Source organism: Chiloscyllium plagiosum, chromosome 24 (genome assembly GCF_004010195.1).
Source record: "Chiloscyllium plagiosum isolate BGI_BamShark_2017 chromosome 24, ASM401019v2, whole genome shotgun sequence".
Lineage (NCBI taxonomy): Eukaryota > Metazoa > Chordata > Chondrichthyes > Orectolobiformes > Hemiscylliidae > Chiloscyllium > Chiloscyllium plagiosum.
In genome coordinates this window covers 40,498,643-40,510,437 of record NC_057733.1, presented here as the reverse complement: position 1 = coordinate 40,510,437, position 11,795 = coordinate 40,498,643, and the positions used below count along the sequence as shown (strand labels likewise).

General features: G+C 41.0%; 1 long non-coding RNA gene across 1 annotated transcript in view; it reads right to left on the bottom strand.

Moving 5' to 3' along the window:
- LOC122561931 overlaps window positions 1-10,265 on the bottom strand; it is a 25,909-nt gene extending 15,644 nt beyond the window's left edge. Inside the window, exon 1 of the long non-coding RNA XR_006315160.1 lies at window positions 10,212-10,265. This is a non-coding gene — a long non-coding RNA (uncharacterized LOC122561931). The remainder of the gene's footprint in view (window positions 1-10,211) is intronic.
- Between the last annotated feature and the right edge of the window lie 1,530 nt (window positions 10,266-11,795).

Genomic DNA, 11,795 nt, shown 5'->3' with positions numbered 1-11,795 from the left:
TGACTTGGTAGAGGTTTATAAGATGATCAGAGGAATAGATAGAGTAGACAGTCAGAGACTTTTTCCCCGGGTACAACAGAGTGTTACAAGGGGACATAAATTTAAGGTGAAGGGTGGAAGGTATAGGGGGGGTATCAGGGGTAGGTTCTTTACCCAGAGAGTGGTGGGGGCATGGAATGCGCTGCCTGTGGGAGTAGCAGGGTCAGAATCATTGGTGACCTTTAAGCGGCAAGTGGATAGGTACATGGATAGGTGCTTAAGCTAGGACAAATGTTCGGCACAACATCGTGGGCCGAAGGGCCTGTTCTGTGCTGTATTGTTCTATGTTCTATGTTCTATGGGAACACGACCATGTGCATATCCCCCCTGAAACCCTCCATCCTGACACCAAGATATGTCATTGTTCCTTCGATGTTGCTGGATCAAAATTCTGGCAGTCCTCCCTAACAGCATTGTGGGTCTACTTACCGATAATTTGAAAATGCAGCTTGTCATCACTTTCCCAAGAGTAATGAGGGATGAACAATAAATAGTGATTCAACAGGAAAGCCCACATCCTCTGAATAAGTAAAACTAAAAACCTGCATGTTCTAAAATGTCTCAAAACCGTTCATTTTGTTTCTAATATCAAAACAGTGATTAGTATCTATTTTGGGATTTCATTGTTGTTTTTAGAATGACGTGTGGCAGTTTGATCATGATTCCTTTTTTCACCTTAATTTGTATTTCTGGTGATTTTCCTTTGTAGTCACTGCTGTCAATATTTAGGCTGGATTTGCTTTGATACTTTGGCCAATGATTGTCACCGTCCAGAACACACAGGACCAAAATATAGAAGGCTCCAGAGGTCAATCTACAGTGTACCCCACTGTCACATTTCAGCCTCAATGCATTGAACACCACTCAGATGACACAATTGAGTGTTTCACCTCCCACACCGAAGAGTGTTATAAATCAATATTAAGCTTGCAGCGAAAAAAGTTATTCCCTTAAAATTATTTCCTTATTAATTTTCACACCTTCTCTCCTGAATGAAGAATTCTTCAGCTATCACTCACTTCCCAAATCTTGTCTGAAATATCAATTTTTATATGTGAAACGAAGTCCTCACTCTGGGATTATCCTGCTCAGGATGGAATCTCAGTGAGCAAAGCTTCCAGTTGCTCCTTTGGATTTTCCTCCCTCTCTTACCTATTCCTCTAAGTGTGGGGTCAACAAATATTATTCATTATACACTGCAGGATGCTCCCAAATCCCAATCATCTATCACTCCCCTTCTCAGTGATATGCATTTGTTCCTGATCCAATCCTGTCAACACCAGTTTCTCTTCCTTGTTTTAAAATCTTCTCATGACAATGCCTATTCACTTTCCAATAACTTCCTCCAGCCTCATTTTCTGTGGGAACTTTGCATTTCCCACTTCTGAACTCTTATGTATCCCTAAATTTCTTTGCTTTAAAAGATCAGGCCTTCTGTTGCTGAGACCCTAAGTTTTGGAATCCCCTATCTAAACGTCCTTGTCTTCTACATCTCTCTCTCTCTCTCTCCTCTTTAAGATAGTCTGTAGAATCTACCTCTGACGAAGCTTTGGTGACTTTTCTGGAAATCTCCTTCTGAAATATCATCAATTGGAGCCCATTTCTCAGTCCACAGACTCATTGAGTTGCTCCAACATTTACTATTTTGATTTCAGATCTCCAGTGCCAGCAGCATTTTGCTTCTGGGCTCACATTTTCTTGTTGAATCAATTTGATTGGCATATTTTTATAACAGCTTAAAATGTGTTGCTGGAAAAGCGCAGCAGGTCAGGCAGCATCCAAGGAACAGGAGAATCGACGTTTCGGGCATAAGCAGGGCAGGTAGAGAAAGCAGCTAAATAAAGTCTTCTCATGTTCATTAATAAGGACATACACTACAAGAGCAAGAAAGTGATATTCAGATTGTGCAAGAAACTTGTTAGACCTCAACTGTAGTGTACAGTGTGGGCACAACTTTCTAAGATAGATGTGAATGCATTGGAGATGGTGCAGAAGTGATTTATAAGAATGGTCCCAGTAATGAGAAATCTTCAGTTACGAGGATAGATTTAAGAAGTCAGGACTGTTTCCCTGGAAAGAAGGAGGTTGAGGGAAGATTTTATAGAAAGTTTTGAAATCAGGAACAAGCTGGACAGAGTAGATAGGAATGAGTTGTCCCTGCTCATAAAAGGAAAAAGAAGGAGGGGGAACATAAGCCCGAAATGTCGATTCTCCTGTTCCTTGGATGCTGCCTGACCTGCTGCGCTTTTCCAGCAACACATTTTCAGCTCTGATCTCCAGCATCTGCAGCCCTCACTTTCTCTCGGATATTTTTATAACATTACAGATTGCTTATAAATGCAAACTGTTCTTGTTGCTAATGGGGCAGAAGTATCTCACAGGTCAGACCAACAGCCCCACTGAAAGCCTCTGCCAAAACTAGGATGCTTCATGTCCTCGAGTCCTCATTGTCCTAGCTGATGGAGATCTCTCATCTCCCTTGGGTATAAATAGGGGGAGCTAAAGTCCTTTAGCACTATATTTCAAGACATAGCTTCTAGACAGTGAATTGAAAATGTAGGGTTCGATAAGTGTGGCATATTCAGTGTAAGAATGCACTGAAATAAATGGTTGCTTTTGTGCACAGATCATTGAAAATGGCAGGGCAGGTAGAGAAAGCAGCTAATAAAGTCTTCTCATGTTCATTAATAAAGACATACACTACAAGACCAAGAAAGTGATATTCAGATTGTGCAAGAAACTTGTTAGACCTCAACTGTAGTGTACAGTGTGGGCACAACTTTCTAAGATAGATGTGAATGCATTGGAGATGGTGCAGAAGTGATTTATAAGAATGGTCCCAGTAATGAGAAATCTTCAGTTACGAGGATAGATTTAAGAAGTCAGGACTGTTTCCCTGGAAAGAAGGAGGTTGAGGGAAGATTTTATAGAAAGTTTTGAAATCAGGAACAAGCTGGACAGAGTAGATAGGAATGAGTTGTCCCTGCTCATAAAGGAAAAAGAAGGAGGGGGAACAGATTTAAAGTAATGTGGAAACATAACAAGGGTGATGTGAAAAAGAAAACATGTTTCCACTGCCTGGAAACATGGTGCAAGTAAGTTCAATTAAGGTATTCAAGGGGCATTGGATAATTATTTGGATAGAAATGGTTTGCAAGAATATGAGAAAAACCGGAGATTGGCTTGCGGTAATAGAACGAGTGCAGATACAATGAGCTGAATAGCCTGTTTCTGCAGTGTTTCAATTCCGTGTTTCTGTGATTCTGCCTTCTCGTCTGGGTAAAATTTCCACTTTTATACCTGGACAAAAAGTAATCCAAAAAATCATACAAAGAGCATTGCAATCCAGTGATTTGAATTGATTATTTTTACTCAAAAGCAGAAAGTGTCTGCAAGTATCTTCAGGAAAAGGCAAAACTTGGGAGTGAGGAGAAAAATTGCACAATTCTTTACAAAGCTTGAAGAGAAGAAATCCTAGATAAATTATTAGTGACATCTAATAAATGGCTGAAACAGTAGGGGGAGCATAGATAAGGTGAATAGCAAAAGTCTTTTCCCTAGGGTGGAGGGTAATCAAAACTAGAGGCTGTATTTTTAAGGTGAGAGGCGAAACATCTAGAAGGGACCTGAGGGATTACGTTTTAATACAGAAGGTGGTTTGTATGTGGAATGAACTGCCAGAGGAAGTGGTAGATTCAGGTACAGTTGCAATATTTAAAAAACATTTGGACAGGTACATAAATAGGAAAGGTTTGGAAGGATATAAACCAAATGCAGGCAAATGGGACTAGTTTTAGATTGGGAAACTCAGTCAGCATAGACAGTTGGACCGAAGGGTCTGCTTCTGTGTTGTATTACTCTATGACTCTGTATTAAATATTTCTAATCAAATTTAATTAAAATATACATTTGTAAAAGCAAGTTTTATTTTGTCCCAGGTCCATGCAATTAAAATGAAGAATGTAAAACAAATTCCTTCAAACTCCATACTTGGTCCCTGCAATATCTTTTGTATAATGCAGTTAATTTAAACCAAGTAGATTTACATTTGGACCATTGAGGAAATGCAGGTATCGAAAAATATATTAGCTCCCAATCTGTGCACCACAAACCTTGACATTTCAAATGCAACCTTGAAATCCTACCTAAAGTTTAGCTGTTGATCCTCAATAATGCATTTCAATGTACTTCACTTGAAAACCTCTCATGTCTTTGTTCGGTGATGACAAGGGAACAATGTTGCCATGACAACTTATTTCTTATTCAGAAGGGTCAAATGTCACATTTCCCTGGGCTGTCAAAAATCCCTTCTTCAACTTTGAAGTCTCAGAAAAAAAATTACAAATGGAATTCAGAAACATTTTGAAGGAACTCCTTGTTAAGAGACATAGGCTATTAGATTTTTATCTGGCTTACTGGTCTAAACCGAAACACAGTGGAACTTTGTTAGATACAGTACCTTGAGATTGACAAACCCACCAGTATCCCAGCAAAAACAACTGGCTGTAAAATTACTGACATGCAACCAATTTATTTGTGACTTTGTGTTAAGTTTCAACCTTACTTGTGGAAAAGTTGCCCAATTTCCCTCCTGAAAGATCTGGCTCAAATTTTTAGGTTAAGTCCAAAGATTTTGCAATTGAGGTCAAGGCCCCAATGTCAGGGTCAACTGGAGGTCATAACCCTGCACTGAGGGCGAAACAGTCATCCAGCTGTAATTTTGTCTTGATAGGACAATGGTGGTCAGCAGCTGAGGCTTATTGCTCATTTGAGAGTAATTGGTAGGTGTGTGGGCTGTTGAAACACGAGGATCAAAAGGGGGACCTGTCCGTTCAGAAAGATATGAATCACACAAGAGTGCTGAAGTAGAGAAGGAAGGTCTCAAAGTCTGGCTGAAATGCTGCCTCATTTTAACACACACACACACACACACACAACTCCATCACTGGATTTCTACTGAGAAGCAACCTCTGGCTGACTTCATCCCCAACATGTTGGCAGATGGGTTGAGGAAAGGGGAGGTGGACAGCTAACATTAAACATATTGACCTCGAGGTATCTTCAATTGCTATACCCTCAGCATTCAAAACTTTTACACCAAGAGTTCGCAACTAATTCCACATGTAGTGTTTCTTCAGATTTCTGAGTTGAAGAACAGGGTTCTGATGTCTCCATTAGATCAATCTTACATTGGATGAACACCCTGATGTTTTAAATATTAGCTCAATTCAGACTAGGGAGCAATCCCAACTTTGATGGCAGCTGGATACTTTTTGAATGCTGGAGGAGTTAAAGGAAACATGACTAATGTCTGATTCTTCAGCATATTAAAACTGGGAAAACTCAAAGCTTTAATTAAAAAGGGCTGTTGAACGTTTGAAGTCGTCACAATAGTCAGATTAAAAGTGTTGGTTACAGATTGAAACACATTTCCCTCCGCACTAAAAATCATTTTGGTGGTTTCTACATTAATATTTCCTCCTTCCAAGGTTGTTGTCTGATAGCAAGTTGTTTGGAGGAGGGAAGGTCAGTAACACACAACACAAAGCCTTGTCACTGCGTGGTGGTTAAGTAATGGCTCTGGACGAATGTTCCTTGATCTTTTGCAAGAAGTGCAAAACAAAAATGATGTCTCACTGAGCACCCAGTGTCAGCCTGCTTCTGCCATTCTCTGGATAAGGACTCACAACGAAACAAAAATCCTGCTGTCAAGTCTAGCTGTAGACAAAGCTCTGGAATTCTCTGCCGAAATCAATCAACTTTGCCTATTACCTCTGTACTTTAAAATTCTCCTCAAAACTCTTGAGTTCAAAAACACATTGAATCCCCATTTCAGCTTCTTCATTTCTCCTCCCTTCCCTCTGAACAGGATCAATTATATCCCTTTTCCCTTGTCATAATGCCTTCTACAGCAATAATAATGTCATATCAATCCATTTCTGTGTTGTTTCATTGTTCAGAAAAGTGTTCAGAGTAAGATTAATGGAAGATGGACCTAACTATAAGATGGGAGGAAATTTCAATGCAAGGGAACCAATGTACTGTGCGAATGAGGGAAGATAAGGAGGTGAAAAACACTTATTATATTCAAATGTTAAATGCCATTACACTTCAAAATCCAACATCCAGCATTTGAATTCAATCATAAAAATCAGTTTGAAAATCAGAGAACATGTAAACGCTTAGTGTACTCTGTAAATAACTCTTGAATCGTGATCTACAATTTCAGCAGCTCTTGCCAGAATTAGGAGTTTTCTGTTAATATCTACTGCACCGCTTTCCTGCACTGAAGTTGAATTTCTGGCCAGACATGCCTGCCTTCCCAGGTTGAGGCATTTCTCCTGTCAACTAACTACACACAGGCATGCTACCAGCACCTTTCCTGTTGGCCGATCCTGTGGCAGTAATGGTTGTCGCCATGGAGAAGTCAGCTCCTTGGACCAAGTAAAATAAAGCATGAGAAAAGTTCCCCACCCTTTCTGGTTTTCACTCACATAAGGCCCCTTGTATTCATAAGGCTTCCTTCAGCCAGAACGATGGTATGGTCTGGACCGCAAGCATCTTCCCAATCACCTGGCACTGCAGTCCTACACTCAGTCTGCTGATAGGACGCTCTCGTGGTACAGCTCTTCCCTCTGAGAGACAGGCATTTCACCCAGCAAGTTGATAAAAGTCACCATAACTTCCAACTGAAGCACTAGTGGGCTAAGGGAAAACAGCGTAAGTCTCATTCGTGATTCACCTCCTTTGAATTGACATGGGCTCAGATTAAGCTTGCTCTATCAGCCACCTCCTTGCACATCTCACTTACAGTGTTGCTATATTTTCAGACGTTCTTCAAGGATACAATGAGCACTTACGTCAGGGGGTTCTGTTTTCTGACATGTCCTATGACCAATTCTCTCCAATAATAGTGCTCTCACTCTCATGTTGAGCAGCTTTGTTATTGGAGGATCCAGACCACCTTCAGACAGCTGCAACCAATTCCTCAAAGTTTACAGAACCTTTCACGCAATGAAAAGAGTCTTTCTGTACCGTCAACTGTTTTGTGACAATAAACCTGGAAAGGAGCATGGCTTTTTTCTATTTTTACACAGGCTTTTTTTCCAACTCTTTTTTTCCATTTGAGAACCACAACTGGTCATTCCTAAAAGCAGACTTTATCCAGAGAAGGAAAGAAAAACTAGCAGAAAATTATGTAACAGGCATTTTATGATTTTGGGGTTTTTTAGCATCATGGTGATAGCCGTGTGGAGCCTCCAAATTTTGATTTTGAAAGTTTTGAAATTTTTCAGCAATCTGACTTCAAAGCTGTTATGCCATCACTATTCATAAATGCAGACACAGATTGTTTTCCTATAGTAGCTTCTGGAAGTGACCTACATATATTTTAAAATGGACATTCACAAAGTAGTTAAGATGGCTTCCAAGAGTCAGGTGATCATTGCTTATTCAACACAGACTATATTAAGATTCCAGAAAATTCTAATCAAATCTCCCTTAGTGAAGGCCTCTGTCTGGAATGGACTTATCAAGATGAATGTTATTGATGAGATTCACCTGAAACATAAAATTGATGGTGCTCTAAGCCTCTTGCCTCCAAGTTCAATATTTCACAAAACAGATCTGACAGCACAGTAATCCATAAAATAATTGTAAAAGACGATCATTTCCCTTCAGTTGTCTGCTAATGTTGTTTTAACTTTATGTAATTCTGAGTGGACCATTAACCATCCGACTGAAACTAGCCTCAAGTTCCTTTACTATCCCAAAACTCAGGAAAAGGACAGGGCAGTCTGCAGAAGACAACTAAAGAGCCAGCAGCTGTAGAAAATACCTGTGTCATCTTTGCCTTTTGAAGAACCCTGAGACTATGCAGTTTCTAAAATTCCCTTAGCCTGATTCCTACATCCAAGTCTAGCTTTAAAACACTTGGACATCCTGATATTAAAGCAACAAGTGTCTAACTTTGTGACTAACTGAACATTCATCTATTTGAGACAATCCTATAATAATCTTGCTTGGTGATCCAACTTGGTGTGGATTTAATGGACTGAATGCCCTCTTTCTGCACGGTAGGGATTCTATGACTCTCCTTCCTCACTGGATTCACAAACACTGTCTTCCTTCAATAAGATAGGTGTGTGAATTTTTAAAATAATTCTTTCATTTGCAACTCATTTCTCTGCAACTGTATTATCTTCAACCTTTTTCCCCCAAGTGTGCAGGTGTAGAAATGATTGCTTAGTGGTTGACCTAACATTTAGACTTGGGATAAGTGTTTGAATGGAAAATCTGTTTTATAATCCACAGATGTCCATTGCTGGATATTTAAATTGATCACACACTGATGGTTCGTTAGAAGCACACTCATCTATCTTTCTAATGAACCATTCTGAGCGCAGACAGAAGGGGATGGATCTGGTGGATTCAGTTTAGTTCTTCATGACAATTACAATGTAACAACTGATGCGAATGTTACCCGAGTTGAGGGGTATTAGCTACACAGTCAGGCAGAGAAGCTGGGTTGTTTTCTTTGGACTAAAGAAGATTGACAGGAGATTTGATACAGCTGAACAAGATTATGTTAGATTTATTCAAGGACAGAAGAATGTCCCTGTCAGTTGATGGTTCAAAGATTTGGAGGCACAGATTTAAGGCTTTGAATTGATATTGGAGTTATACTTACAAGAATGGTAGATACTTGTGACAGTTTGGTGGTCAGTCAAGTCCCAGGACATCTCTGCAGGAGTTCCTTTGAATAGTGTCCCAGGCTTAATCATCTTCAGCTGCTTCATTAATGACTTTCCCTTCATCGTATACTCAGAAATGGGGATGTTCACTGAAAATTGCATAATGTTCATCACCACTGGTGATTCCTTAGATACTGATTCAGTCCACAACCGTATTCAGCTAGAACACATCCAGGCTTGAGGTGACAAGAGATTTGCACCATACATGTGCCAAAATGATCATTTCAAACAAGAGTGAATTTAACCATCTTTCCTTGACATTCAACGGTATTATCATCAATGAATCCTCTACTATCAACATTCTGGAAGATGCCATTAACCAGAAATTTCACTGGACCAGGCAGAAAAATGCTCCAGCTACAAGAGCAGGTCAGAAGATAAGAATTCTGGAGGTAACTTACCACCTGACTCTACAATAACTATCAACCATCTATAAAGTACAAATGAGAGGTGTGATGGAACATTTCTAACTCCAACAACATTCAACACCCTTGCCAATATCCAGGACATAGCAGCCATTTGATTGGCACATATCCACCATCTTCAACATTCACTCCCTTCACCACCAATGTGCAGTGGCAACTGAGTGTATGATCGTCAAGTTCTACTGCAGCAACTCACCAACGCTCCTTTGACAACACCTTCAAAACCTGTCATCTCCATCATCTAGAAGCACAAAGGTAGAAGATACATGGGAACTCCATCAGTTCCAGATTGGCCTCCAAGCTACCCATCACACTGACGTGCCACTACATTATTATCCTTTCATCTTTGCAAAGTCAAATTCTGTGAAACTCCTTCCTGACAGCTGCACCTCAAGGACAGCAGTAGTTCAAAGTCACCTTTACAGGGACAATTAGGGATTGGCAATAAATGCCCTACTAGCCAGCAAATGTTAACATCCCATGAATACATTTTTAAAACTGCAGTGGAGTTTATGAGGAAGACCTAATTATCTTTGGGGCGGCACGGTGGCACAGTGGTTAGCACTGCTGCCTCACAGCGCCAGAGACCCGGGTTCAATTCCCGCCTCAGGAGACTGACTGTGTGGAGTTTGCACGTTCTCCCCGTGTCTGCGTGGGTTTCCTCCGGGTGCTCCGGTTTCCTCCCACAGTCCAAAGATGTGCAGGTCAGGTGAATTGGCCATGCTAAATTGCCCGTAGTGTTAGGTAAGGGGTAAATGTAGGGGTATGGGTGGGTTGCGCTTCAGCGGGGCGTTGTGGACTTGTTGGGCCGAAGGGCCTGTTTCCACACTGTAAGTAATCTAATCTAATCTAAACCTGTGTGAAAGCAATGTACTGAAACTCAGTGCCCACAAGGATGATGAAAGTGGAACATGGAAAATAGGCTTTCAGGGCTATGAGGTATGAACATGGGGAAGAGACTGACTGGTCTTATCTCTACAAAAATGGCATTTACCTGAATGGGCTCTTTCTTCATCACAATGATTCTACATAGGAGGAATTTAATGGCCTCCCCCATTATGTGTGCAAGCAAAGGTGGGGGTGTTTTTAATAAGGCACAAGAGGTGGTGGGTTGGGCTGCTCCAACTCCACCCCAATTAAGTTTAGGGCAGGGAGTGTGTCCATGGATTTCCTTCTTGCTCTACAACCACTTAAGGCCCTTGTGGGGCAATGAATTGCTATTCCAGTGTCTCATGTTGTTGCTGATGATATCAACTGAGCAGTAGGTATGGGTTTCACTTGCAAGGAACATGACAAGCTTGGGGGAGTCCAGTGTTAAAAAGGCACTCAGAGCCTGATAGGGTTCCTGGCATCAGGAAGATAAGTACCTCTGAGAGTTATCCCTTCCCCCTGTAGCTGAACATCCTACCCTCCCTGTACCCATTTCCTGTGCATTCCCTTGCACCCAAACTGCAACCACCCCCCTCCTCTGTAACCACCACCATTCGCCTGTGGCTAGGATCCAGTGACAATTACAGAGCTTGAATGATAGTTGTACCTGTGGCCCCCATCACATCTCCAGTGATACTGCCATTCAGTGCGGCTGGAAGCTCTGACTGGCCAGGAGCACTTGGCAGGCAGGATTTCCAACCAGGGCATCCTTGATCTTGGGAAAGTCCCACAGTTAAGTGCCTGAGTGACTCCTAATCCAATGAACTTTATCTCAAAGAGGCAACATTGGGCTGTCAGTGTATTTCTAATTAACAAGCTGCTACCTCTATCAGAAACTGCCCTATAACTCTACAAAACACTCAGCACATGGTGAACTTAATGTTTTCAGTTTGGTTCTCAGGTATGTGCATCTGATTACTAATGTCCATTTTCTGGGAAACTCAATGGACTCCTAAACCACTAATATGGTCCATGCTCATTAGGAGTTGGAAATGGTTTATTAGTAAAACCTGAAAAACATTGTCTTAAAAATGGCTACACCTGAAACACATCTTATATCCTTTGCATATCAGTAACAACAGTACTCTATCACCTATTGTACCCAAATATTGTTTGTTTCTCTTTCTTTCTCACATGCTTTCACATGTAGACAGACTGAGACTTGGAACCCAAACACTGAAAAGTTTCTAGTTGATGAATGTCAGTACCTTTTCAAACTGCAAAGGGAAAGTATTAGCTTTCGCTCTCAGAGACAAAGGGATAATACCCATCCCTCAGAATCAGAAACCTCATCTGTGTATGGGTTGGAGGCTTGAATTGCACTCTTGCTAATGACCACCATTTCTATGTTAGGAGTTTAATTCAGATAAATGCGAGGTGCTGCATTTTGGGAAAGCAAATCTTAGCAGGACTTATACACTTAATGGTAAGGTCCTAGGGAGGGTTGCTGAACAAAGAGATCTTGAAGTGCAGGTTCATAATAGCTCCTTGAAAGTGGAGTCGCAGAATAGGATAGTGAAGAAGGCATTTGGTATGCTTTCCTTTATTGGTCAGAGTAGTGAGTACAGGAGTTGGGAGGTCATGTTGCGGCTGTACAGGACATTGGTTAGGCCACTGTTGGAATATTGCCTGCAATTCTGGTCTCCTT